At 42.5% G+C, this 26,958-nt stretch overlaps 1 protein-coding gene across 1 annotated transcript in view; it reads right to left on the bottom strand.

Annotated features, from left to right (window-relative positions):
- Positions 1-20,938: 20,938 nt before the first annotated feature.
- The window catches only part of YEATS4 (YEATS domain containing 4), a 58,121-nt gene continuing 52,101 nt past the window's right edge, over positions 20,939-26,958 (bottom strand). The window contains exon 8 of the mRNA XM_077954706.1: positions 20,939-21,149. The gene's annotated coding sequence lies outside the window, so the exon portion shown is untranslated. The remainder of the gene's footprint in view (positions 21,150-26,958) is intronic.

Raw genomic sequence — 26,958 nt, 5'->3', positions numbered from 1 at the left:
TTGTGTAATCACCTACCCCATTGAGTATAGGTCTAGTGGAACTTCTTTTTTTTTTTTTTTTTGAGATGGAGTCTCACACTGTCACCCAGGTTTGAGTGCAGTGGCGTGATCTCAGCTCACTGCAACCTCTGCCTTCTGAGTTCAGATGATTCTCCTCTCTCAGCCTCCTGAGTAGCTGGGATTACAGGTGCCCACCACCAGGCCTGGCTAATTTTTTGTATTTTTAGTTGAGATGGGGTTTCACCATGTTGCCTAGGCTGGTCTTGAACTCCTGACCTCGTGATTTGCCTGCCTGGGCCTTCCAAAGTGCTGAGATTACAGGGGTGAGCCACCTGGCCCAACCAGCTCACTTCTAGCAAATAAAATGTGGCAAAAATGGTGGGCTCTCGCTTCTGAGATTAGGTTACAAAAATACTCTGGCTTTCGCCTTGTTTGCTTTCTTTTGCTTTTGCTTTCGTTTGCTTGAATGATGCCAGCTGCCATGTCGTGAACTGCCCAGTGGAGAGACCAATCAGGCAAGGAACTGAGGGAGGCCTCTGGCCAACATCCAGGGTGGAACTGAGCCCTCAGTCCAACAACCCATGAGGACCCGAGCCTGCCAACAGCCACATGAGTGAGCTTGGAAGCAGATCCTCCCCAGCAGAGCCTTAGATGACGGCTACCTCAGTCAACACTCAACTGCAGTATTGTGAGAGACTCTGAGCCAGAGGATCCAGATAAGTGTTGCCCAGATTCCTGACTCACAGAAACTGTGAGATAATATATGTTTGTTGTTTTAAGCTGCTAAGGTGGAGTGATTTGCTATGTAGTCATAGATAACTAATACAATGGATGTTGACGTCTTGAGAACAATAGGAGACAAGGTTGAGAAGAAAATCATGAACCAGGAGCAGTGGTCATCATTAAAGATAAAGCAGAGCTTCTTCCACTTTACTTGCAGACAGAACACTTAGGGTTCTTGTGAGAAAGCAGATTCTGACTCAGTAGTTTTGGGACCTACCCTTAGTTCGTTGTACAGGTCTTTTTTCTTTCTTTGTTTTCTTTTTATTTTTTTGAGATGGACTCTTGCTCTGTTGCCCAGGCTGGAGTGCAGTGGTGTGATCTTGGCTCACCACAACCTCTACCTCCCAGATTCAAGTAATTCTCCTGCCTCAGCCTCCCAAGTAGCTGGGACTACAGGTGTGTGCTACCATACCTGGCTAATTTTTTTTTTTGTATTGTTAGTAGATATGGGGTTTCACTATGTCGGCCAGGTTGGTCTTGAACTCTTGACTTCAAGTGATCCACCCACCTCGGCCTCCCAAAGTGCTGCAATTACAGGCATGATCCACCGCGCTCGGCCTTTTTATTTACTTATTTATTTAAGACAGAGTCTCGCTCTGTCACTCAGGCTGGAGTGCAGTGGTCATCTCAACTTACTGCAAACTCTGCCTCCCGGATTCAAGCAATTCTCCTGCTTCAGCCCCCAAGTATCTGGGACTATAGGCACGTGCCACCACACTCAACTAATTTTTGTATTTTTTTTAGTAGAGATGGGGTTTCACCATGTTGGCCAGGCTGGTCTCATACTCCTGACCTCAAGTGATCCACTGCCTTGGCCTCCCAAAGTGCTGGGATTACAGGCGTGAGCCACCGTACCTGGCCAATTGTACATTTCTAAAAAGTTCAGAGAGGAGGCTCATGCTGTTGGTCCTTTACAAACTAGGGCTCTAAAGCACCCTGAGGATTAGCAGAAGACAGTAGAGAGGATGGGGAAAAGGTGAGTTAGAAGAACCCAAATCAATATGCTTGAAGAGGAGATCAAATTGTTCACTAAAATAAGGAGGCAGTTCAAGGCATATGTAAGTCAGGGCCTAAGATAAGGCTAGGGAATAATAGAGAGGAAGCAGACAGGCAGATAATTCTGGGTGAAAATGTGAAGCATTGGTGTTACCTACAACTGGCTTTTATGGGTTCCCCATAGTACAATGTTAAGGCAGGTCTGTCACAGTTAGGGGACAGGATTCTCTTTCTCTCTTTCCCTCCTGCCCCCTCCCACCCCCTACCAATTACTCTTAATACCTACCTACATCCATTTAATAAAACCTGATTTATAAAAGGCCTTTAGGGGCCAGGCACGGTGGCTCATGCCTGTAATCCCAGCACTTTGGGAGGCCAAGGTGCATGGATCACTTGAGCCCACGAGTTTGAGAATAGCCTGGGCAACAAGGCAAACCCCTGTCTCTACTAAAAATACAAAAATCAGCTGGGCATGGTGTCATGTGCCTGTAGTTTCAGCTACTCAGGAGGCTGAGGTGGGAGGGTCACCTGAGACTTGGGAGGTTGAGGCTGCAGTGAGCTGTGTTTGTGCCATTGCGCTCCAGCCTGAGTGATAGGAATGAGACCTTGTCTCAAAAAAAAAAAAAAAAAAAAGGCCTTTAGGGTAGATAGAGATATAATTTCATTCATTCATTTATTCATTCAGTCATTCAGTCATTCATTTAGCAACTCTGTCCCAAGCACTTATTATGTACTAGATATTAGAGAAACAAAAGTGAATGAGAGTCTCTGCCCTAATTACTGATATAGGAGGGGAGACAGGTGACAGGTACATCAATAACTACTGGAACACAATGTGATAGGTGCTATAATAGAGGTACAAAAGTTATGGTAGCCTGGCAGGATTAATGATTACTCTTTCCCAAGAGCTCAGGGGTAAGAGAAGTTTTGCAGATCAGGTGGCTGGGAGCCGGGCCTTTAGAGGAGTAGACATTGAAAGGGAATCAGAGAATTTTAGGCAGATCAATTTGTAAATAAACATCTCTTAGACCCCTTCCTCATACGAATAACATAAGCTCACACAGCAACGACCTTCTCATCTTTGGGCTTTCTTCATGGGAAGGGAACTCACAAACTGGCCAACATAAATATCTTGGCTCTTGGCTGTTACATTTCTCATAATAAATGATTAAACTGATTTTCTCATACGGATCAGGCTCATATGAGTTTGGGATACATGAGCCAGGTTTTGTTTTTTTTTCAATCAAGCCAGCATAAGCCAAGTTGAGATTCCAGATTACAGAGGCAGAAAACCCACAGAATCTAGAAGGGCAACATCTTTCCTAACCATTCAACTTATTCCTCCACTGCACACAGTGAAACACTAAACCTAAAGAGGACTGGATTCATGATAACATTGTTCACAGAAAGGGACAAGAGGCTAATACTCTTAGATTTAGGTGTATGTGGTGGGGGAAAAAGTCTACAAAGGGAACTGGAAGAGACCTAATAAACACACTTGAATAGATACTGCATGCAGTCAGGTACGTCAGTCATTTGTGTGCATTAATAGTGAGCCTTCAGCACCATGCTTTTATGACTTGAACCACAAAAAACACCAACAAAGAGAGAACAGGGTGAACTGTTCCTGGAGCCTCTTTGAAACCATACATAAGGTCAGCTTGACATCACCACTCATGTTCTGCTTGATCAAGTCTGACCAGTTTTTCTCTTGCAGTTAATAGGGCAGTTCTTTTCCTGCTCTGTGACTTCTTACTAGCCTTGAACTGCTGTGGTAGCAGTAGCTGAGGTGCCTGCAGGCCAAGCGTGCATGTGAGCAATGGGTCCACGAAGTCAGCTGTAGTCCGCCCGCCATGCCTCCATTCGGATTTGACCTAAACACTGACATCTCCACATAAAACTGCCATCATGTCCGCAGCCCATTCTTATTGTACCAAGGTCTTACGGTTTTAATCTCAGTATAAAATCCTATGTGAGTGCCCCCAGAAGAAAACTCCAAAGGCATTATCTTCTCCATTTAAATCTTTTGTCACATGTAGACAGAAGATCTGATTCACATACAATATCAAATACTTTGCCCCCTGTTGGTATCATCTAGTCTTTGTCAGCGTGTCCATTTTGACAGAGTTGAAATCAGGCTGTTCATTAGCCAGTTGGTTAGGTTGATTTCACAATTAAACCACCATTAGACATACATTTAGACACACACTCATGCGACAGTGTAGACCAGATTCTTATTATTTAAAGTAGGTTCAGAGTATTCCAGTGTATTCATAGAGCAGGATTTTCTTAGTCCTGCCCTCTATTATTGGGTTTTGTGTTGTTTCCAATTTTAAAAAATTTTATTTTATTCAGACAGAGTCTCACTCTGTTGCCCAGGCTGGAGTGCAGTGGTGTGATCTCAGCTCACTGCAACCTGTGCCTCCTGGATTCAAGCAATTCTCCTGCTTCAGCCTCCCATGTAGCTGGGACTACAGGCACGTGCCACCACACCCGGTTAATTTTTGTATTTTTAGTAGAGATGGGGTTTCACCATGTTGGCCAGGCCGATCTCGAACTCCTGACTTCAAGTGATCCACCTGCCTTAGCCTCCCAAACTGCTGGGATTACAGGCGTGAGCCAGTGTGCCCGGCCCCAAATTTATAATACGGTGAATAAAGGTACTATGTACATCGTTGTACGAATTGCCTTTTTTTCCTTTTTAGTTTGTTAACTTGGAACATATTTCCCAAGCCAATGGATAAACAGTAAGGAATCACTGAATGATTGTAAGCTGGGAAAGGGCATGATCAGATTTTCACCTTTAAAATATCCGCCCATTGAGGGTAATACCTGTTACAGGGTTACTGTGCACACTAAATGGGGTGAGAAAGGTGACAGCAAAGCAAAGAGCGGCGCAGATACAGATGCTTATACTAAGAATGTTGTCAGGAAGTCTATGGAAGAATCATAGTTAATTGAAGATCATCATGCAAAGTGTTTCTCTTGGTTTCTTATTTTATCTTTGCATGCCAAAAATGTTTTCTTGAGATTCTTATTTAATCTTGGCATGCTAAGGATAGTGCAGTACCCTGAGAAGCAGTTAAACCCAACAAATAACCAGCTTCTTTGTGAGCAAGTACTTGCTTCAGGAACTTGGGCTTGCCTCATAAGCATGGAAGTGGTCCACCCTTGAAGCATGGCAATGTCTGTGACCTGATAAGGAGAACAGAGACATTATCTGGTCTAGACACTGGCTTAAGAGATAGCTTTTCACATATCTCTTCTCTCTTTTCATTTGATCCATTGTAATCTTCTTGTTATATTTAAATCCTGTTTTTCTCCTCTGCTCTTCAGCGTTCACAACGCCCTGGCTTCACCATCTCTGGACTCTGTTTTCTCATCTGGAAAGTAAGGAGGTGACCTTGACAGTCACTGCGGGCCCTTGCAGCTCTGACCTTATAGGTTCTGTCCCTTCTGTCTGGATGGCAAGGCCCAGTCTTGCCTTAACCCGAGTCTTATTGCTTCAATTTCCCCACACCATGAACCACTGGCTCCCTAGAGAAATCTTTGTTAGTGTGACACCCGAATCACCTGAAAGCATGCTAAAATGCAGGTTCCTGGGCCCCAGGGCTGCAGAATCAGAATCTCAGGGGTGAAGCCTAGGGAAGCTGTTTTTATGTTATAAAAGACAAACATGAATTCAATGCATGTGATTATGGGCCAAACAAGGTGAAAGGCTTCCTGAGAGGAACACTTTGCCCCGCAAATCTCTTTAGTCTTCGCCTTTCCTGTCTTCACTCCTATTCTTCAAGTTCTGCTTTCTTTTTGGAAATGTATTTATTATTTATTTTAAAAAAATTTTTAGAGACAAGGGCTTGCTGTGTTGCCCAGGCTGGCCTTGAACCCTTGAGTTTAAACAATCCTCCTGCCTCAGCCTCCTGTACCTGTGTGTAACAGGGACTACAGGCACATGCAACTGCGCCTGGCTTTCAAGATTCTGCTTCTTTAACCAGATCAAAAGAGTCACATCAGAGTTACATCAAAGAAAACATGTTCAAATGATAGGACTGCCAAGCAGAGTGATGCATAAGAAAGACCTTTTCGATGCCATTGATCCTCAAACTCTACCTGGTCTGCAGTTGCCTAATCTACTGTCATTAAGCTTGACACTAAATGTGGCATTAGGAGACTTTTGTGGGTTGAATTGTATCCTCCCCTACCCCACCCCAATTAACACGTTGAAATCTTAACTCCAAGTCCCTCAGAGTGTGACTGTATTTGGAAATAGATGTGATGAGTTTGCAGATGTGATTAGTTAAGATGAGGTCATACTAGAATAGGACGGGCCGTTATTTCAATAAGGCAAGTGTCTTTATAAAGAGGGGAAATTTGGACACAAACAGTCCTGGGCACAGGGAGAACACCACGTGAATATGAAAAGAGAGATCGGAGTGATGCACCTACGAAGCAAGGAGCACCAAATATTGCCAGCAAACCAGCAGATATCAGGAGAGGACCAGAGAAGAGATTCTTCCTCACAGCCCTCAGGAAGCACCAATTCTGCCAGCACCTTGATCTCAAGACTCTACCTTCCAGAACTGTAAGACAACACATTTCTGTTGTTTACGCCACTTTATTATGTCAGTCCTGGCAAACTAATACAGAGAGCTTGGTCACAGCCCTGGATTGGTTACAGAGACTGTAGACTATCGCTTTACGTACTCTGAGCTGCTCTGTGCCATCTCACTAAAGAGACAGAAAATGTGTTGCATTCATTAGAAGACAAGTATTGAGTGAGATCTCTGTGAACGCACCTGTAAAGTGTTCACTATTAGTGAAATTATTATTCATGAAGTGGCAAATAGGGAAATGCTTTGGGGAGATCATAAAGGGGTTACTTGGTAACCCAGAATTATTTTTTACAAGGCATAAAGGTAGGCACCAGATTGTAGGTGCCTTCACTTAACCAAAATGTGCTGGTAGCATAGATGAACTTCCTGCACTCCTGTCCAAAGTCAGTCCCTCCCCCTGTGCACCAGAATGCATCCCCTCTCACCTGCTCAAGGACATCACTCCAGCACTCTCCCCTTCCTTTTCTAAACCTTCAATTTCCTCCTCCCATCGACATATAAACATGCTATTATTTTTCCCAGCTTAAAAAAACCTTTTGACCGGGCGTGGTGGCTCACACCTGTAATCCTAGCACTTCGGGAGGCCGAGGCGGGAGAATCACGAGGTCATGAGATTGAGACCCTCCTGGCTAACATGGTGAAACCCCGTCTCTACTAAAAATACAAAAAGTTACCCGGGCATTGTGGCGCGCGCCTGTAGTCCCAGCTACTCAGGAGGCTGAGACAGGAGAATGGCGTGAATCCCGGGAGGCAGAGCTTGCAGTGAGCCAAGATGGCGCCACTGCACTCCAGCCTGGGCGACAAAGCGAGACTCCACCTCAAAAAAGAAAAAAAGAAAACCTTTTATAGCTTTAAAAAAACCCTGCCTCCCCTGTGAACTACGCTTCATTTTTTCCTCCGCTTTACAGCAAAACTTCCTGAAAGAATTTCTATAACCCAGTTCTTCTCTTACTATTTTTAATTTTTAGTAAACTTTATTTTAGACATGTGCACATAATCCTAAGCACTCAGTTAATCTTCACAAACTGAACACTCCTGCCAACCAGCACCCATATCAAGAAATAGAATCTTATCAGCACCCCAAAAGCTCACCTCCTAAACTCTCCCAGTCACTCATCCCAAAGCAACCACTATTTTAACTTCTAGCACCTAGAATGCTAGAATACTTTTCCTGTTATAGTTGAGTTTTCCTGTTTTTGAACTTCATACGCATAAAATCATACAGTGTGTACTCTTGTATCTTGCTTTGTCCCCTCAACATTATATTTGGGAAATTAATCTATGTTGCTATAAATAGCAATGGTTCACTCATTCTGATTGCTCTGGACCAGGATTGGCAAACTTTTTCTGTAAAGACCAGAAAACAAATACTTTAGGCTTTGTAGGCCATAAAGTCTATCACAACTACTCAATTCTGCTGCTGTAGCCCATGAAAGCACCCAAAGACAATACTTCAACAAATGGTCATGGCTGAGTGCCAGTAAAGCTTTATGAAAACTGTTCCAGTGTTGGATTGGACTCTCAGACTCTAGTTTGCTGACTCCTGCTTAGTCTGTAATACTCCATGGAATGAATATGCCATGACTTCTAAAGTCCATTCCAATGCTGATGGACATTTGTGTTATTTCCAGGTTTGGGTTATCCTATGTCAACCCTCCCATCTTTTGTGTTTTTAAATCAACTTAGTTGAGGTATGATATATATATATAATAAAATGCACCCATTCACTTGTAAATCTATTTCAATCTGGATATTCCCCCACCACTCCAACAAAACTTTTGTTGGCAAAATCCCCAATGATCTCCATGTTGCTAAATCCAATGGTCAATCCTCAGTCCTCAACTGTTTTTACTTCTCAGCGGCATTTGACACTATCGATTTCTACCTCCTCCATGGTATACTTTCTTCACTTGGTTTCCAGAATTTAGCATTTAAGTGTTCTTCCTACCTCACTGACCACTCCATCTTAGTCTCCTCTGCTGATTCCTCTTTTCCCAACTCCTTAATGTTGGAAAACTCAGAGGCTCAGTCCTTGGTCTGAGTCCTTCTCTATCCACACTCACTTTCCTGGCAATCTCATCCAGCCTTTAGCTTTAAATACCATCTGTATACCAACAACTCTCATGTTTATATTTCCATCCAGACTTTCTCCCTGACTTTCAGACTTGTAGATCCAACAACCTGCCTCACCTGTAGCCTTCTCCATTGTGGTATACATAGTCATCTGAATCATCCTTTTAAATTGTTTTTCTCACACACTACATCCAATCCATAGCAACTCCACCTACTTCTACTCTCAAAATCTAACTACTTCTCACCACTTCTGCTATTTGTAACCTGGTCCAAGCCAGCATCATCTCTCGTCTTGATCACTGCAATTGCATCCTATCTGGTTTTCCTATTTCCACTCTTGTGTTAGCAAGAGTAAAGTCAACTCACAACACAGGAGTCATAGCAATCTGCTTATAATATAAGACAAAACATGTCACTCCTCTGCTCAAAACTCGTTAATACAGTCCCATCTCATTAAGAGTAAAGGTCCTACAATGTAAAAAGTAGAAGTCCCTACAATGGCCTGCAAGCCCACAAAGGATCAGGTCCTTCTTATTTCTTCCATCTTCCTGGTCTCCCCTACCTCCCTCTGCTCTAGCCACCTTAGTAGCCTTAACATACAAGGCATAGTCCTGTCTTGCTGTTTCTTTTGTCTGGTATACTCTTACCCCATATGAACACCCGGGTAATCCTCTCAACACCTTCAAGGTTTTGCTCAAAAATCATCTTCTCAATAAGTCCTACCCCGATAATTCTGCAACGAGTTCTTCATGCTTTCAATTCCCCTTATTCTGCTCTACTTTTTTCTTTTTCCATAACACTTTATAGCCTCCTAGCATATACATTATTTACCTAGTTAGTAGGTCTATCATTAATCACCGATCTCCTTACACTAGAGTATAAGGTCGATGAGGGTATACATCTTTCTTTTGCTCATTGATATATTGCAATCTCCAGGAACAGTGTCTATTACATAGTAGGCACTCAATAAATATTTGTCGAATATCTGAAAGATTAAGAAAATGGGAATTTCTATTTCTCTGTAAAAAGCATTAGTCTCCTTTTTCGGTGCAAAGTCTCACCCTGGTTTGAAAGCTAAAGGACTCATCTGTCAAGTTCCCAGTGAGTGGTTTGGCAATTATATCAACTACTAGCAGGTCCCCTTAGGTCGATGGACACCTGAGGCTATTTATTTTACTGGTGAAAGGTTGGTGTGAGAGCATTTTGGTCCAGTTCACGAAAACAGCAGTGTTCTAACCAGCAGCTCCAATAAATCTTACACATTCTTAAGCCCATAAGTCCTGGCCTCTTGCCTCTCTACACATCCATTCATCCAACTAAGAAGAACCTCTTGTTGGAGCACACAGGGCCACTTGATTAGCAAGAGCAATGGGAAGAAACACAATCCTCTTCCCTTTCTGCCCTGGGGACACAACTTCAGAGCAACAAGCTCTTTGCCCAGGACAGGCGGAATGTGACAAGTAAGACTTTGCATCTCTTTCCACATACACCAAATAGCTTGCCCACTGTCCGGAGTCAGTTAAAGTTAACACATGGTGCCATGAATTTATATTGATTTATTCCAAGGTAATTTATGTTTGCTTCTGGGACTGTCAGTTACTCTATGACCATCAAAGTCTGTAGAGACTAATGGGCTAAGAAATGGTTCATGCAAAAGGACGTCTTTCTCATGGTAATTTTCTGATTCCATATCTTTTTGCACATTCTCTATTAGAGAACTTTTTACATTTTGCACTGTAGTTGTTTACATTTTGATCTTCCCATCTATATACCCCTTACTCATCCTTTGCCCCAACCACTACACTAGCAGTTTCTCATAGCTGGGACTAATGGTTTATTAACTTAGCAATACAGGAGTAAGCAAAGGCACAGACTCAGAAGCCATAATGTGTCAATTCCTAGCATTAGTACTGTGTGATCTTGGACAAATTACACTTCACTGTCTGTGCCTCAATTGTCTGGCCTGTTAAAGGAGAATAACACTACTGCTTCATGAGGCTGTTGTAAGGATAAAGTGAATTTATATATATATGTACACAAATTTATGTATATTGTAAAAATAAAAATCACTTAGCACAACACCTGGCATATAAGAAGTATGAACACACACACACACACACATACACACGTCCTTGTTTACATAATTAGAAGCGCTTTGTGTCTTTGTGAGGTAACAAAAATTATCTGAGATTGTCTTTCAGTGTGACTCCTGCTTTAGAATTATGAATGAGCCAGGTGTTTGGTGAAAAGATTCTAACAAGATATTAAAGGAAAAAAATTAATTTGACCCTGTGCACATACACCCGGAATACATTTTGCCTTCTTCAGGGCTGGGCCAATCCCATGAAACAAGCTCCCTGGCAAACATTCTCAGAGGACTTGGGGTTTCCTCTGATACCACCAGGGTATAGAGGAGGAGGAAGCAGGAGCAAAGTTTAGGGAACGTTTTCTGGGCTTCCTCCCCACTCCTCAAAAACACATATTAAGCCTATGTGGCAGTTATACACATACACGAGTACCTTTGGCCTAGCCTACGTTAGTTAGATCCTTTACAAGTTGCTATAAACGGAATTGTACCCCCCACCCCAAATTCATATGTTGAAGTCCTAACCCCCAATATAATTGTATTTGGAGATAAGGCTTTTGGGAGGTAAATAAGGTTAAACAGAGTCATAAGGGTAAGATCCTAATCTAAGAAAATTGGCAACCTTATAAGAAGGGGAAGAGAGCAATTTCTCTCTCTCTCGCCCCGCGCTGAGGAAAGGCCACGTGAGGACACAATGAGAAGGTGGCCCTCTGCAAACTGGGAAGAGACTGCTCAACAGGAATTGACTGGCACCTGATCTTGGACTTCCCAGCCCCCAGAAATGTGAGACATTTCTGTTGTTTAAGCCACCCAGTCTATGGTATTTTGTTATGGTAGCCCATGTTGACTAAAGCAGGTTGAAACAGGAAGCATACCCAGATAATCCCAATAATGGGTGTTTATTGCCAGGGTTCATGAGGCAGCATGGGATGTCCTTAGTTGGGCAGCCATTCTTGGTCTCCGAGCTTCCCAGCGATGTGTACGGGCTCATGGAGAAAAGGAATAAAAGCTCAGCATGGATTGGGATAACTACACTTTGTTTATCTAGTATTTCTATTTCCTGGTTGAGTGTCCCTATTGAGCAGTTTGACACCCAAAGTCCTTTCTGGCCTCCTTCTGACTAGCTCAGTCCCAGGGGACTTTGGCTCCAAACAAATGTGGCTAAGGTAGTAGGGTTGGTTTTATACGGTAAGAAATATGACAGCAGAGAATAAACCACTAGCAGCCTGTTTCTAAGAAGCAGGCTGTGGGCCTAGCAGGCACCTAAGAACAGCAAAGCGTTCTTCTCATTGTAGAGTCTAGTTTGAAAAGAGCAGTTTTGAGGTCAACCCTCCTATTCTAGTGCTTCTATTATTACTTCCCTAGGGCTGCCGTAACTAAGGACCACAAACTGGGTGGCTTAAAATAACAGAAATGTATCCTCTCACAGTTCTGGAGGCTGGAGGTCTACAGTTATCAGCAGGCTCTGCTCCCTCTGAAATCTGTAGGGGAGAATCCTTCTCTGCTTCTTCAAACTTCTGGTGGCCCCAGGCATTCTCTGGCCTGTGGCAGCAGAAAGCCAGTTTCTGCATCCTGTGTCTTCATATGGGCTTCTTCTCTGTGTGTATTTCTGTCTTCTTTTTTTCTTATAAGGACACCAGTCATTGGATTCAAGCCCACTCTAATCCAGTCTTACCTCATTTTAACGTAACTAATTATATCTGCAGACTCTATTTCCAAATAAAGTCACACTCTGAGGTTCTGGGAGACATGAGTCTGGAGGGGCGCTATTCAACCCACTACACTGCCTTAGTGGAAATCTTCTGTTGAAAATTACAGAAAAACATGTGAGCCAGATTATTAAAATAAGAGATTTTATTCATAGGACACAGGAGTGGTTTACAGACTCTCAGGTCAGTAAAGCTATCAGGCCTCAGGAGGAAGACCCGGAAAGTGCACGGCCGTCAGATGGCTCTGTTCCCTCTCTTCCTCTTATCAGAGCCTCCCTGTGCCTGTCGGCTTCATTCTTTCTGCAGCTGGCTTTCTCTGTGGCTCCATGCCCTTGGCCAGCAGCAGATGACCAACTCATTGCTCCAAAGTTTACATTTCTGTTCAAGCAATCAGTCCAAATTGAATAGTCTTGGCCTCAATTCTAAGTTCTCAGGAGGGAGAATCTGATGGACTCATCTAGGATCAGATGTTTAATCCTGGTCTAGTTAATTGTGGGTAGGGGGATGGAGTGATAGAGTAAATCCTCTGTCTATCTAGAGGCAGAGGCGTCCCACTGGCTGGAAAGCCAACACTCAGAGAAAGAAGAGTCACTGCAAGCTGGATAGATAGCCCAAAAAGGTCTAGACATATCTTGTTTTATAGCATTTAGCAGCATGCAAAGTGTTTTCATTTATACTCTCATTTGATTTGTGCAAATTCATATGGAGTAGGCATAACTAGCATTTTGCCCATTTTGCACATGTAGATACAAACTCAGAGAGATTGAATGATTAGCCCATAAAGATGGCCAGGGTCAGAAGTCACACACAACATTAGGTCGTCTGGGTCCTGACCCGATTCACCTTACTATACAACACAGAAATGTAACTGACTTTGTCATTTTTATTACAACCAATTGTCAGTTATACACAGATTTATTATCCAAGTTCACAAACATAATTTTATAAAAATAAAATTTTAGTAGTCTGAAGATTAGTCATTCTATTCTTTTTTTTTTTAATATATATATATATTTTTATTATTATTATACTTTAAGTTTTAGGGTACATGTGCATAACATGCAGGTTTGTTACATATGTATGCTTGTGCCATATTGCTGTGCTGCACCCATCAACTCGTCAGCACCCATCAACTCGTCATTTACATCAAGTATAACTCCCAGTGCAATCCCTCCCCCGTCCCCTCTCCCCCCTCCCTATGATAGGCCCCAGTGTGTGATGTTCCCCTTCCCGAGTCCAAGTGATCTCATTGTTCAGTTCCCACCTATAAGTGAGAACATGCGGTGTTTGGTTTTCTGTTCTTGTGATAGTTTGCTGAGAATGATGGTTTCCAGCTGCATCCATGTCCCTACAAAGGACACAAACTCATCCTTTTTTATGGCTGCATAGTATTCCATGGTGTATATGTGCCACATTTTCTTAATCCAATCTGTCACTGATGGACATTTGGGTTGATTCCAAGTCTTTGCTATTGTGAATAGTGCTGCAATAAACATACGTGTGCATGTGTCTTTATAGCAGCATAATTTATAATCCTTTGGGTATATACCCAGTAATGGGATGGCTGGGTCATATGGTACATCTAGTTCTAGATCCTTGAGGAATCGCCATACTGTTTTCCATAATGGTTGAACTAGTTTACGATCCCACCAACAGTGTAAAAGTGTTCCTATTTCTCCACATCCTCTCCAGCACCTGTTGTTTCCTGACTTTTTAATGATCGCCATTCTAACTGGTGTGAGATGGTATCTCATTGTGGTTTTGATTTGCATTTCTCTGATGGCCAGTGATGATGAGCATTTTTTCATGTGTCTGTTGGCTGTATGAATGTCTTCTTTTGAGAAATGTCTGTTCATATCCTTTGCCCACTTTTTGATGGGGTTGTTTGTTTTTTTCTTGTAAATTTGTTTGAGTTCTTTGTAGGTTCTGGATATTAGCCCTTTGTCAGATGAGTAGATTGCAAAAATTTTCTCCCACTCTGTAGGTTGCCTGTTCACTCTGATGGTAGTTTCTTTTGCTGTGCAGAAGCTCTTTAGTTTAATGAGATCCCATTTGTCAATTTTGGCTTTTGCTGCCGTTGCTTTTGGTGTTTTAGACATGAAGTCTTTGCCCATGCCTATGTCCTGAATGGTACTACCTAGGTTTTCCTCTAGGATTTTTATGGTATTAGGTCTAACATTTAAGTCTCTAATCCATCTTGAATTAATTTTCGTATAAGGAGTAAGGAAAGGATCCAGTTTCAGCTTTCTACTTATGGCTAGCCAATTTTCCCAGCACCAAGTCATTCTATTCTTGTCTGATGGATCCAACATTTTTCCCGCTTATTTTCCTTCTTTCCTAGGCCATTCTTTCTTCACAATTCTCCTCCTTCAGCATTATTATTCCTCCAGAAAGTTCACTAGGATTTAGCACACAAAAATAAAAAGGACAATGGTTTTCTTTTTAACACTTAAACTCAAATCACTCTTCCTTTGCATTTAATGATTTCCTTCTATTAATTCTGGCATCTAATTAATTGACAGTGTTGGGAAAATGGTGTTATACCTTTGCAATCCTTTTATTCATCTCTTTTTATATTTTCATTTTCATTTTCATTTTTGAGACAGGGTCTTTCTCTGCCCCCAGGCTGAAGGGCAGTGGCACGATCACAGCACACTGCAGCCTCAACCTCCCAGGGTCAAATGATCCTCCCACCTCAGTAGTTGGGACTACAGGCATGCGCCACCATGCCCAGCTCATTTTTATTTTTAGTAGAGATGGGGGTCTCACTATGTTGCCTAGGCTGGTCTTGAATTCCAGGGCTCAAGCGATCGGCCTACCTTGGCCTCCCAAAGTGCTGGGATTTCATTATTCATCTCTTACATTTTCTCTGAGGCTTGTTTCCCACAGTCTCTGGTTCAGGCTCTCTCTTCTCTTTTTTTTTTTTTTTTTTTTTTTCACACATTGCTCTTCCCAATCCTGTCACCTCTTAGTGAAGGATTTTGCTTCCTGTTTACTGAAACTCCCTTAGTTACCCTGGCCTTGTTTAATTCCCTTGAACTTTCTGTCTTTATTTTATGTTTATCTCTTTCAATTATCTCAGGATAAAATCATTCCTCTTCTCTTTAGAGATAAGTTTTCTCTCCTAAAGCTTCCTAGAACCATTAACCTCACACAATTTCCACTAACAATTAAAGCTTTCTTTCCCAACTTCCTCCTCTTTTGCTTTTCTTGTTTGCTTCTCTCTCTTTTTTTTCTAAGAAAACCAACCAACAGCAGCCTAGCCTTTGCCTTGCTACCCCTTTCTGTCTTTCCAGCTATACTTCTTGAATAAATGGTCTCTGTTCTCTACCTTAATTTTGGCTTCTTCACTCCTTTCTTTTTTCAGTATGGTGTCATTCTGAAACTTCTCTCTCTCTTTTTTTAATGTCATCAATTTCTTTCCTCACTTTGTTCATGTTTTCATTTAAATAGTTAAAAATAGTTACAATAGGTGTTTTAACATTCTTTTCTGCTTATTCTATCTCTGTCATTTCTGTGTCTGTTTCCTTTGAGTGACTGTTTTTTCTGGTTATGGGTCACATATTTCTGCTTCTTGACTTGTTTAGTCATTTTTTACTGGATGCTGAACATTGTCAGTTTTATATTATTGAGTGTCTAGATCTTACATCTTCCTTCAAAGACCGTTGTGTTTTGTAGTGGCAGGCAGAAAGGTACTTTTGGTTTAGTTTGGCCCTTTTGGGGTTTGTTTTCAAGCTTTGTTAGGGCAGACCTAAAGTAGCTTTTATCCTAGGAACAGTTTAGTAACATTTCCAAGGCATGGCCCTTCTAGTGCTTTCACTGAATGCTCCTAGTGATCAGTGAGGACACTTCCCTCTGGCTGGTCAGCGCTTGAGCAATTCCCAGCCCTTTGTAAGCTCAGGAACTGCTGTTCAGTTCGCAATCTCTCTTCGCTCAATGGAGTTTCACCATATTCAGCAAAGGTGCAAAATGATATCATGCAGATTTCTGGAACTCTCTTTCTGAGAGAGAAACTCTGCAATTCTGCCCTATAATTTCCAGCTACTTCAACCCTCCTGAATTCTGTTCTTGGTCTCCTCAACTCAATAAGACCATTGTGTCTTACACGGGTGCCCTTCCCCACTCCATCGCCAGACATGTGTCTTCAGGCAGAAAGCCCGGGGGATCTTAAGGCCACTTTATTCTCAGGGATCACAGTCCCATATTACCTATTGTCCAAAGTCTGGAAACAGCTGTTTCACATATTTTGTCTGTTTTTCTAGTTATTCATGGTGAATTCCAGTTCCAGCTACTTCATCATGGCCAGAAGTTGGAGTATCTGAAACTACCCTTTTGAAGAACATCATTGACTGTTTCTAAGTAACCAAAGGATTTCTTTATTCCTCTTGTTTTAGAACAACACTTGGGTCACTGGCCATTGCCTTCTTGAAATTCTGCTCCCTGAACCATCCTACCCCCTTACCATTCCCTCCCTACTTCTTATTATCTTTCCTTTTTCAGAGGGCCTGGTGAGTAGGCAAGCTCAATCATAAAGCAGGTTGTAAATGGCGTTGGCAATTTCCAGTTTGATCAGGGAGCACAGCTGGAGGAACCCAGGCAGTGGTTTTTTTTTTTTTTTTGGCAAAAGTCTCCTTTTTAATCCTCATAGTTAGCATTTAACAAATTTGCTGTTGATTTTGGGCCCACTATACTCTAATTTCTTGTTTATTTATTTATTTAGTTTTGTTTTAGACATAGGTCTCACTCTGTTGCCCAGGTCAGAATGCAGTAGCATAATAACAGCTCACTGCAGCCTCAAACTCCTGGGCTCAAGTGATCCTCCCACCTCAGCCTCCCAAGTAGCTAGGAGTACAGGCTCATGCCACCAGACCCAGCTAATGTTTTAGTTTTTGTGTAGAGATGGGGTCTCGCTATGCTGCCTAGGCTGGTCTCAAACTCCTGGCTTCAAGCGATCCTCCTGCTCTGACCTCCCAAAGTGCTGGGATTACAGGTGTGAGCCGCCTTGCCCGGCCCCACTGTACTCTCATCAATTAGCGGGATGGTTGAGAGCTGGCTGCATTTAATACGTACATATTTCAGAATGAATGCTATTATTTCCCAATCTCATATGGGGTATTTCTCAGGAAAGTATGATCAAATCATTTGAGATTCAAATTATCAAGATTGTCATCTTTGCCAGGTTTGTTGTACTCCATTTTTATCTTGGTAGGTTCTCAACTTGTACAATTCCCCTGTGGGTCCTTTCCAGACCCAATAGTTATTCTTTTTTCTTTTTCAGTTTGTATATGTGTTTCTGTTCTGGGTGGTTTAGCAATACACTAACATTTTTTTTTTTAACTTTGTTTCTTATGTCAGATAAGATTAAGTAGGTTAATATCTCTACAGTAATTTATGCTTTTCATTTATTTGGGTTAATGATTCCAGACCCCTACAGGCAGAGGCATCCACACATCCAAGCTGATTATGCTGCCACTGAGATTCAAACCTCATTTTTTCCCCTAAGGATATTTCTATTAATTATATTTAACTCCTACATGTATTTAACATAAAACAAATTTAACTGTATCGAAAGATATCTGTGACAAACATAATAATAATGCTTAAAAGTAATGTAGTGTTTCACATCCGTCAAAAGAAAATAACTCAGATACTCTTATCATTTGCTGTAACTTTTATTTACATTAGATGGCATTAAGATAGCCAGACATCAAGCAAAGAATAATTACGTATCTTTCAATTATTCTTCCAACTCTCTTTCAAGAAACTTGTCAACACAGGCTTGATGTGTTGAGAAATAAAGCCACTTTAAAGGAATCGTGATCAAGCTCAAACTGATAATGTTTAAAATCAAGGACAATTAAATGTTTGCTTATCCTAGGAGTTAATTTGCTGCCCTTGAGACCTCACTTCACCTCTTCTAAGATTATTTTTAAAATGAACAGATTGATTTTTTACAAAATGCCCCCATGGATAATGGTTTCCTTAAACAAATAGAATGTTTAGAAATCCTGCGCTGTTTTGGCATCCCTGGTTACCTATGTTTAAAAGAGAATTTAGGCCGGGTGTGGTGGCTCATGCCTGTAATCCCAGCACTTTGGGAGGCCAAGGCCAGTGGATCACCTGAGGTCAGGAGTTCAAGATCAGCTTGACTAATATGGTGAAACCCCGTCTCTACAAAAAATACAAAAATTAGCCGGGCGTAGTAGCAGGCACCTGTAATCCCAGCTACTCGGGAGGCTGAGGCAGGAGAATCACTTGAACCTGGGAGGCAGAGGTTGCAGTGAGCCGAGATGGCGCCACTGTACTCCAGCCTGGGCGACAGAGCGAGACTCTGTCTCAAAAAAAAAGAGAATTTAAACTGAAGTCATATCCACAAATATACAACAAGAAAATGGATTCTGAGTCATAGCTATAACTCTTTGTCTTAGCCTAGAAAACAAAGATGGAGGCAAGGGCATATACAAATCGTTTATTATTATTATTATTATTATTATTATTATTTGAGATAGGGTCTCACTCTGTCACTCAGGCCAGAGTTCAGTGGTGCAATCATGGCTTACTGTAGCCTCAAACTCCTGGGCTCAAGCAATCCTCCCACCTCAGCTTCCCAAGTATTTGGGTCTACAGGCACATACCATTATGCCCAACTAATTTTTTGTTTGTTTTTCTTTTGTAGAGACAGGGTCTCGCTATGTTGATCAGGCTGATTTTGAACTCCTCACCTCAAGCAATCGTCCTACTTTGGCCTCCCAAAATGCTGGGGTGAACCACCACACCTGGCCTAATATTGTATTAGAAGGAAGGGAGTACAATTCCAGGGCAGCAAGAGTTAGTAAAAAGGAAGTCAGTCGGGGATGGAGAAAAAGCAAGTGCAAAGTGGGGCATCAGGAAGCGGGCTACAGCTTCATGAGATCACACAGTGGGTTGCTTGGTTGGGCTGTATGGAATTATGGTGCACAGAGTGATCCACCAAGGAGTGAGGGGGATGACTTCATGTGTGGGCTCCTTTGCACCTCCTGTCTCTCTTTGGTCCAAGTAGACCTCACAGAGTGATAACTCTCTAGCACTCTCAGGCTGTGTAACCAAAGACCTCTCCAGGCAGCCAATGGGGAAGCCACATCCCGAGGCACAGTGCTATCTCTGCATCTGGAAGTCAGGGGAGGTGCCAAAGACTCCACAGTCTGCTTGGACTGACTTGAGAACCAGTTCTCCTACAGCTCTCACTGTGTGGGCGCAATGGAGGCCATGCCTGAGGTAGTCACTCCACAGGAGAAGGTGTGCACCATCAGAGCTGTCCATTCTGCAAGCAGCTCAGAATCCAGTCTGGCAAATCTGGGGAAGCTCATGAAAAAGCCCATGATTCTCTTTATTGTTGTTATTCAGGCCCCTTTCTCAAAATTCCATTTAAAACACACTTTCTGAGCACCTATTATTAATATTTGCCAGTCTTTCTGCCATAAGCGCTAAGATAAAGAAAACAGAGTCCCTGGCCTCAGAAATGAATATAATACAATTTATTATAATAAATACTAAGACCCGGCTGGGCACGGTGGCTCACGCCTGTAATCCCAGCACTTTGGGAGGCCGAGGTGGACGGATCACCTGAGGTCAGGAGTTTGAGACCAGCCTGACCAACACGGAGAAACCCCGTCTCTACTAAAAATACAAAAAACTTAGCAGGGCACGGTGGCCCATGCCTGTAATCCCAGCTACTCGGGAGGCTGAGGCAGGAGAATTGCTTGAACCCAGGAGGCAGAGGTTGTGGTGAGCCGAGATCAAGCAATTGCACTTCAGACTGGGCAACAAGGGCGAAACTCCATCTTAAAAAAAAGAAAAAAAAAATATATATATAGTGTGTATATATATGTAGTGTGTATATATAGCGTATATAGTATAAATATATATGCTATATATACTTACGCTATATATAGTGTATATAATATAAATATAATAAATATATATATAGTGTATATAAAAATATATACACTAAGACCCTGGGACTATGTATTAGTCTGTTATCATACTGCAATAAAGAAATACCCGAGACTGGGTAATTTCTAAGGGAAAGAGGTTTAATTAACTCAGAGTTCTGCATGGCTTTGGGAGGCCTTAGGAAACTTACAGTCATGGCAGAAGGCAAAGAGGAACCAGGCACCTTCTTCACAAGATGGCAGGAGGGAAGTGAGGGAGAGCGAAGGGAAAAGAGCCCCTTATAAAGCCATCAGATCTCGTGAGAACTCACTCACTATCATGAGAACAGCATGGGAGAAATCTGCCCCCATGAATCAATCACCTCCCACCAGGTCTCTCCCTCAACACCTGAGGATTACAATTCAAGATGGAATTTGGGTGGGGATGCAAAGACAAACCATATCAGACTTTAAATGAGAAAAATGAATTCCGTCTGGGAGAGAACAAGGAAAGCAACAAAGAAGAGAATGTAGATGAATAAAGTAGCTTCATATGATTCAGCTGAGACTGTGGAAGGGAAGGATAAAGACTAATGAGACACACAGAAGATTAACCAAGAATATGCATCCTATCTCCTGAGTATGGAAATGAGGCTATCTCTGAGTGACCCCTGTAGCAAGTTAGGATCTTTTGCTCCCTCAATTTTCTACTGTGATGGCCACATATAAGGCATCATGGCAATTAACAAAAAAGCCAATTAATCATGATTTAAACCATAAGAGCTTTCATTATTGACTTGGTAAGTTCAAAGCTGGCCAACTCAGAGTAGTTTTGGAAACCAAAACTGTCACCAAGAATCCAGGGTCTTTATTCTGTTCTGCTATCTTCAACTTGTTGCCTTTCATTCTTAGGTTGATTGCCTCGTGATTCCAAAATGATTGCTGCAGCTCCAAACATTACATCTTCATAGAGTAATATCTAGAAAGAGAAGGAAGCAAGGGGACAATAAACGCTTTCTTCTCCAGCATTTTTCTGTTACCAAATAACTCTTTCCCAGAGGCTCCCTTAGACATCCATTTATACCTCATTGACCAGAACTGGGTTGCATGTCCGCACCCTAGATTAATTAGTGGATAAAGAGATTAAGAGTGCCATGATTTAGTTAGATCCAGCAAGATGTATCTGCTGGGGCTGGGTTCATAATTGCACATCAAAATTGGCCTCCTCGTTGATGGAGCCAGTGTGTTCTTTCTAACAAACTGATGATGCCACTGTTATGCCTGAAATTCTTCTACGGCTCTTTCTTGTCTATAGGGCAAGTAGAAGTTCCATGACTATTTATGCTTCTTCGTGTCAGCTCTTCAATTTCACCCCCTCCTAATCTGCCAAGGCATGCTGTTTCAGATCTGTGGAATTAGCTGAGATTCCCGGAATGCCCCATGCTTGTTGCTCCTTCTAGTGCTTTGTATAGATGGTCTCTTCTGGCCTTCCACATCGTCTTCATAGCAACTACAACTTATCTTTCAAATATAAACTTAAATGCCTCCTCCTCAGAAAGCCTTCCAGGGTGTTCCTCCTCGGTTTTCTCAAAAGTGCCCTGTTTATACCCCTTTTATGACATATACAGCCCTGTGGTAATTACTTGTTTCTTCATCTATCTCCTTCACTTGACTGCAAATCCCTAGAGCTTAGCCCAGTACCCAGAATGAAGCAGCCACTTAAAAAGTGACGATTAAGTGAAAAATCCCTATGGTTGTGTGCTTTCAACCTCAACCAGGTCTTTATTGGTTTGATTTGTTGCTGGTTAGATCCTGACCGTGGGGACTGTTTCAGACACTCCTCATCCTGCCACAGCATAAAGTCCAGTCTCTGTCTCTCTCATCCTCAGCAGATGATCTTAATGTCTACTTTTTTATAAAAAGAATAATTGCCATTTTATTTTTTTCCAGAGGATAGTTTTCCATCCTTAAGACTGAAAACACCTTACACAGGCTTTCGCAGAGGTCACGGAACAGCACCCATAGGTCTAACTCAGAGAGGGGTATTGGATCCTTCTGGGCTTCATGACAACGACTCCTGACTACTTTGCCATGAATGGCACAACTCATATCACAATACAGTTTCCATACAGCTGGGAAGCACAGATGTTGAAGACACTCACTTCAGAAATGGCCCTGATGGCTATGGCCTCTACTTTGCTTTTAATGACGAGCTTAATGGCCTTGTCCATGGGCACACATTGGGTGCATTTGTACCGGGAACAGGCTACATGTGGCCTTGGCCCTTTTTGGCACAACCATTGTTTCTTCTTTTGTTTTTCTTTCTTTCCTTCTTTCTTTCTTTTTTTTTTTTTTTTTTTTTGAGACAGGGTCTCACTTTGTCACCCAGGCTGGAGTACAGTCGTGTGATCTTGGCTCACTGCAGCCTTGGTGTCCAGGGCTCAAGTGATCCTCCCGCCTCAGCCTCGCACATAGCTGGGACTATAGGTGTGCGCTACCACACCTGGCTATTTTTGTATTTTTAGTACAGACAGGGCTTTGCTGTGTTGGCCAGGCTAGTCTCGAACTCCTGGACTCAAGTGATCTGCCCACTTCAGCCTCCCAAAGTGCTGGGATTATCAGCGTGAGCCACTGTGCCTGGCCGTTGTTTCTTCTTTTCTTTGTCATCTTGGAAGTGAGGACCTGAGAGAGCTTACCTTCTATTTAGAGTTCACTGAGACACTAATTTCAGGGTCTTCGATGTTTCTTCATTAACTTTGACCCTCATTCTCAACATCTAACATTTCTGTTGCTCACTCTCTTCATCTCACTCATCTCAAAGGAAAAGGTCTCTCTTCTCCCTAAGGGCCTCACGTCCTCCACCCCCTCCCTGGACCTCTTTCTCCAGAATCTTCTATCTTCCCTTTGATACCTGTTAGCACTCTGGTCTCCTCCCAACCCTAACACACCCATCAGACTGGATACCGTTGCACTGTCTTACATTTCAAAACATTCCTGTCCTGTTGTCAATGCCTCAAACCAAGCCCTTAGAGCAGGGGTTGCTAGAACTGGTAGCTCAAATACCAGATAGTCTATAGGGGTGTTTTACTCAACCTTCACGGTGTTTCTAAAAGTGGGAAATTTCACTTAAAAATGAGGATTCCAGTCTTTTCCATAAAGGTCACACAGGTGACTGGTCTGGGCCACCTTTTCTACATGGCAACAAAGATGTGGGCACAGCCTTTAGCTGCTACCTTTGGGTGGGGCATGTGGTCACCAGGTTGTCAGAGTATCCTTCGTGTAAGCATTTGAATTTTCAGTTGCCTAGAGTTGTGGTTTTGTCCCTGTCTTTTTTTTTTTTTTTTTTTTGGGATCGAGTCTTGCTCTGTCACCCAAGCTGGAGTGCAGTGGTACAATCTTGGCTCACTGCAACCTCCGCCTTCCGGGTTCAAGCGACTCTCCTGTCTCACCCTACCCACTACCTGGCACTACAGGCACGTGCTACCACTCCTGGCTGATTTTTTTATTTTTTATTTTTAGTAGAGACGGAGTTTCACTGCGTTAGCCAGGAGGGTCTCGATCTCCTGACCTCGTGATCCGCCTGCCTTGGCCTCCCAAAGTGCTGGGATTACAGGAGTGAGCCACTGCGCCCAGCCTTGTCCCTGTCTTTCACCTGGAAGTGCCCTCTTGAAAGTCATCGGTGATTTCTTAGTCACGAGATGCACAGGTGTTTGCTCCATCTCCATTGTCCTTGAACTCTCTGGACCTCCTCACCGTCTCTCTAGAAACGACACCCTGCTTGGCTTCCTTAGAACTTATGTTCCTGGTTCTCTTAGATTCCTAATGCCATTTTTTTTAAGGTACACATGTGAACACAAATTTGCAATAGAAAAGAAAACACGATATAATATAAAATTTTAATAGCTGACAAATACAAAAACATTATATAATAAAGAAAAAGAATGTTTTTACTCAGTAATTGCCTGACACACCTTTATAATTTTTTTTCCTACTAATTTTGGCTTCACGTTCATTGATAACCTTCTCATATGGTGATTCTTAATATCTATCTTTTTTTGTACAGGAATGTTTATTGCAGCATTATTTCTAATACCAAAAGGTGGAAACAACCCAAATATCCATCAACTGACAGATAGATCAACAAAATGCGGCGTATCAGAGCTGTGTGCTGGGGCTCACAGATGTAATCCAAGCCACTGGGGAGGCTGAGGTGGGAGGATTACTTGAAGCCAGGAGTTTGAGACCAACCTGGGCAACATAGAGAGACCCCATCCCCCCAAAACAAAAACCAAAATGTGGCAATATCCATGGAATGGAATATTATTTGTCGACGAAATTAAGTAGTGATGCCAGCCACAACATGGGCAAACCTTCAAAACACTATGCCAAGTGAAAGACGCAAAAGACCTCAAATGACATCGTTATTCCATCCATGTACAGCATCCAGAACAGGCAAACTCATGAGACAGAAAGTAGATTGGTGGGTACTGGGGGCTGGGAGGCAGGGGATGGAGGGGAAAGGAGTGGTAGCTAATGGGCCTCTTTTTCTCCCCCAGTGTTTTTTATTGTGTTAAAGTTCACATAACATGACATTTATCACTTTTGACCATTTTTGCTGGCTGTGTTCTTTCTGCCTCCTAAATGAAGGCTTCTCCTAAGGTCTGATCCTGGAATTTTCCAGCTAGGATCCCACTCATCTTCATGGGATGAGTGGAATCATGTGGCTTTTGCCATCCATCCCTTTTTATGAAGAGTTGCCAAATTTCTCTCTGTCCCTGTCTCTCTCTCACGTTCTTTTCACACATCTCCAATGATCTGACGGAACTCTCCTCCTGGATGTGTTTCTAGCACCTTATATACATAATATCTGAAATACAACTTGTCATCTTGCCTCCGTCCCCCTCCCCCTAACCAAACCAGGTCCCTCTCAATTAATTAACTGTCGATGGAGTTCTATAGTAACCCTTTCCTTTGCACATCCCCTTCCTTTGACCTCCACAGCATTTCTTCAGGCCTTTATAACACCTCGCCTCCCAACCGGTCTCCCTGCCTCCTGCCTCTCATCCAAATGTCCTTCCTTGCACCCTGGAAAAATTATCTTTTTAAAACATTGCTGTGATAATGTCTTTCTCCTGCTCTCTATTCAGCAACTGAGGGAATGGGACATGACGATTAGTCCGGATCCTTGTCCACTTTCATCTCAACAATCCAGTTACATTTTACCCTCAAAGCAATGACAACCCACCTTTCCCACACCACTGTTGCTGCTTAAAGGACTGTTAGTGGATCTCTATCACTCGAAGAAGAATTTCCAAAGGTTCTGACCTTCAACCACCCAGACCCAGCCAGATTTCCGACCTTATCTCCCGCCGCTTTTTGACACCTACCTAACATCACCTGGGCAACTTAAAGAAACCTCATGCTTTTTCTTCCTTTGCTGATGCAGGTCTATTGTTTAGAAGGTCCTCCCAGCATTCATTGAGGCCTTTCTCAAATGTCTTACTGGCAATGCCACCTGTCACACACATTCTCGCATTGTATTTATGCCCAGGTCTTTTCTGGCTCACTATATTGTATGCTGTTTGAGAGTAGGGACTGACTCCTTTTCTATCCTTTGTCCCATCAGAGTGCTCAACATGTGATATTCTTTCCTTCAACAACTATTTATATAACACTTCTATAATGGCAGGTACTGAGCCAGGGCCTGGCATGCAAAGATGAATGAGGCATAGTCCCTGTCTTGATTCAACCTAATGAGAATGACACATGAACACATGACTATAAAGTTGGCTGAGGCCAGGTGGTGGCTCACGCCTGTAATCCCAGTACTTTGGGAGGCCAAGGCAGGAAGATCACTTGCGACTAGGAGTTCAAGACCAGCCTGGGCAACATAGCAAGACCCCATCTCTACAAAAAATTTTAAAAATTAGCCAGCAGTGGTGGGGCACAACTGTAGCCCCAGCTACTCAGGAGGCTGAGGTAAGAGGATGTCTTGAGCCCAGGAAGTTGAGGCTGTAGTGGGTCATGATTGCACCACTGCACTCCAACCTGGGTAACAGAGTGAGACCCTGTCTCTAAAGAAAAAAAAAAAGTAAAGTAGGATGAGCACAGTAGATGTATACACAAAGCATAGGGAGGATTTATTCATGGAGGATGACTGAGAACAGGAAAGTGAGGCCTCGGAGGAAGTGACATTTGAATTGGGCACTAAAGGAAGAAGGAGCAGAGGTGAGCAGGGGAAATGACTAAAGTAAAATTTAAGCCTCATATATATATATATATATATATATATGGCTTAAATTATATATATATTTAATATAAAAATATTTATATAAAAACATATTTAGTATATATATTTATACATAAAACATATATATATATATATATATATTTTTTTTTTTTTAAGGAGACGGGGTCTCACTATGTTGCCCAGGCTGGACTTGAACTCCTGGGCTCAAGCGATCCTCCTACCTCAGCTCCCCAAGAAACTAGGACTGGATGAGTTTGTGTCCTTTGTAGGGACATGGATGCAGCTGGAAACCATCATTCTTAGCAAACTATCACAAGAACAGAAAACCAAACACCGCATGTTCTCACTCATAGGTGGGAACTGAACAATGAGATCACTTGGACTCAGGAAGGGGAACATCACACACAGGGGCCTATCATGGGGAGGGGGGAGGGGGGAGGGATTGCATTGGGAGTTATACCTGATGTAAATGACGAGTTGATGGGTGCAGCACACCAACATGGCACAAGTATACATATGTAACAAACCTGCACGTTAT

The sequence above is a fragment of the Macaca mulatta genome, chromosome 11 (assembly GCF_049350105.2).
Source record: "Macaca mulatta isolate MMU2019108-1 chromosome 11, T2T-MMU8v2.0, whole genome shotgun sequence".
NCBI lineage: Eukaryota > Metazoa > Chordata > Mammalia > Primates > Cercopithecidae > Macaca > Macaca mulatta.
The sequence above is the reverse complement of the archived record's forward strand: the minus strand, read 5'-3'. Positions and strand labels throughout refer to the sequence as shown.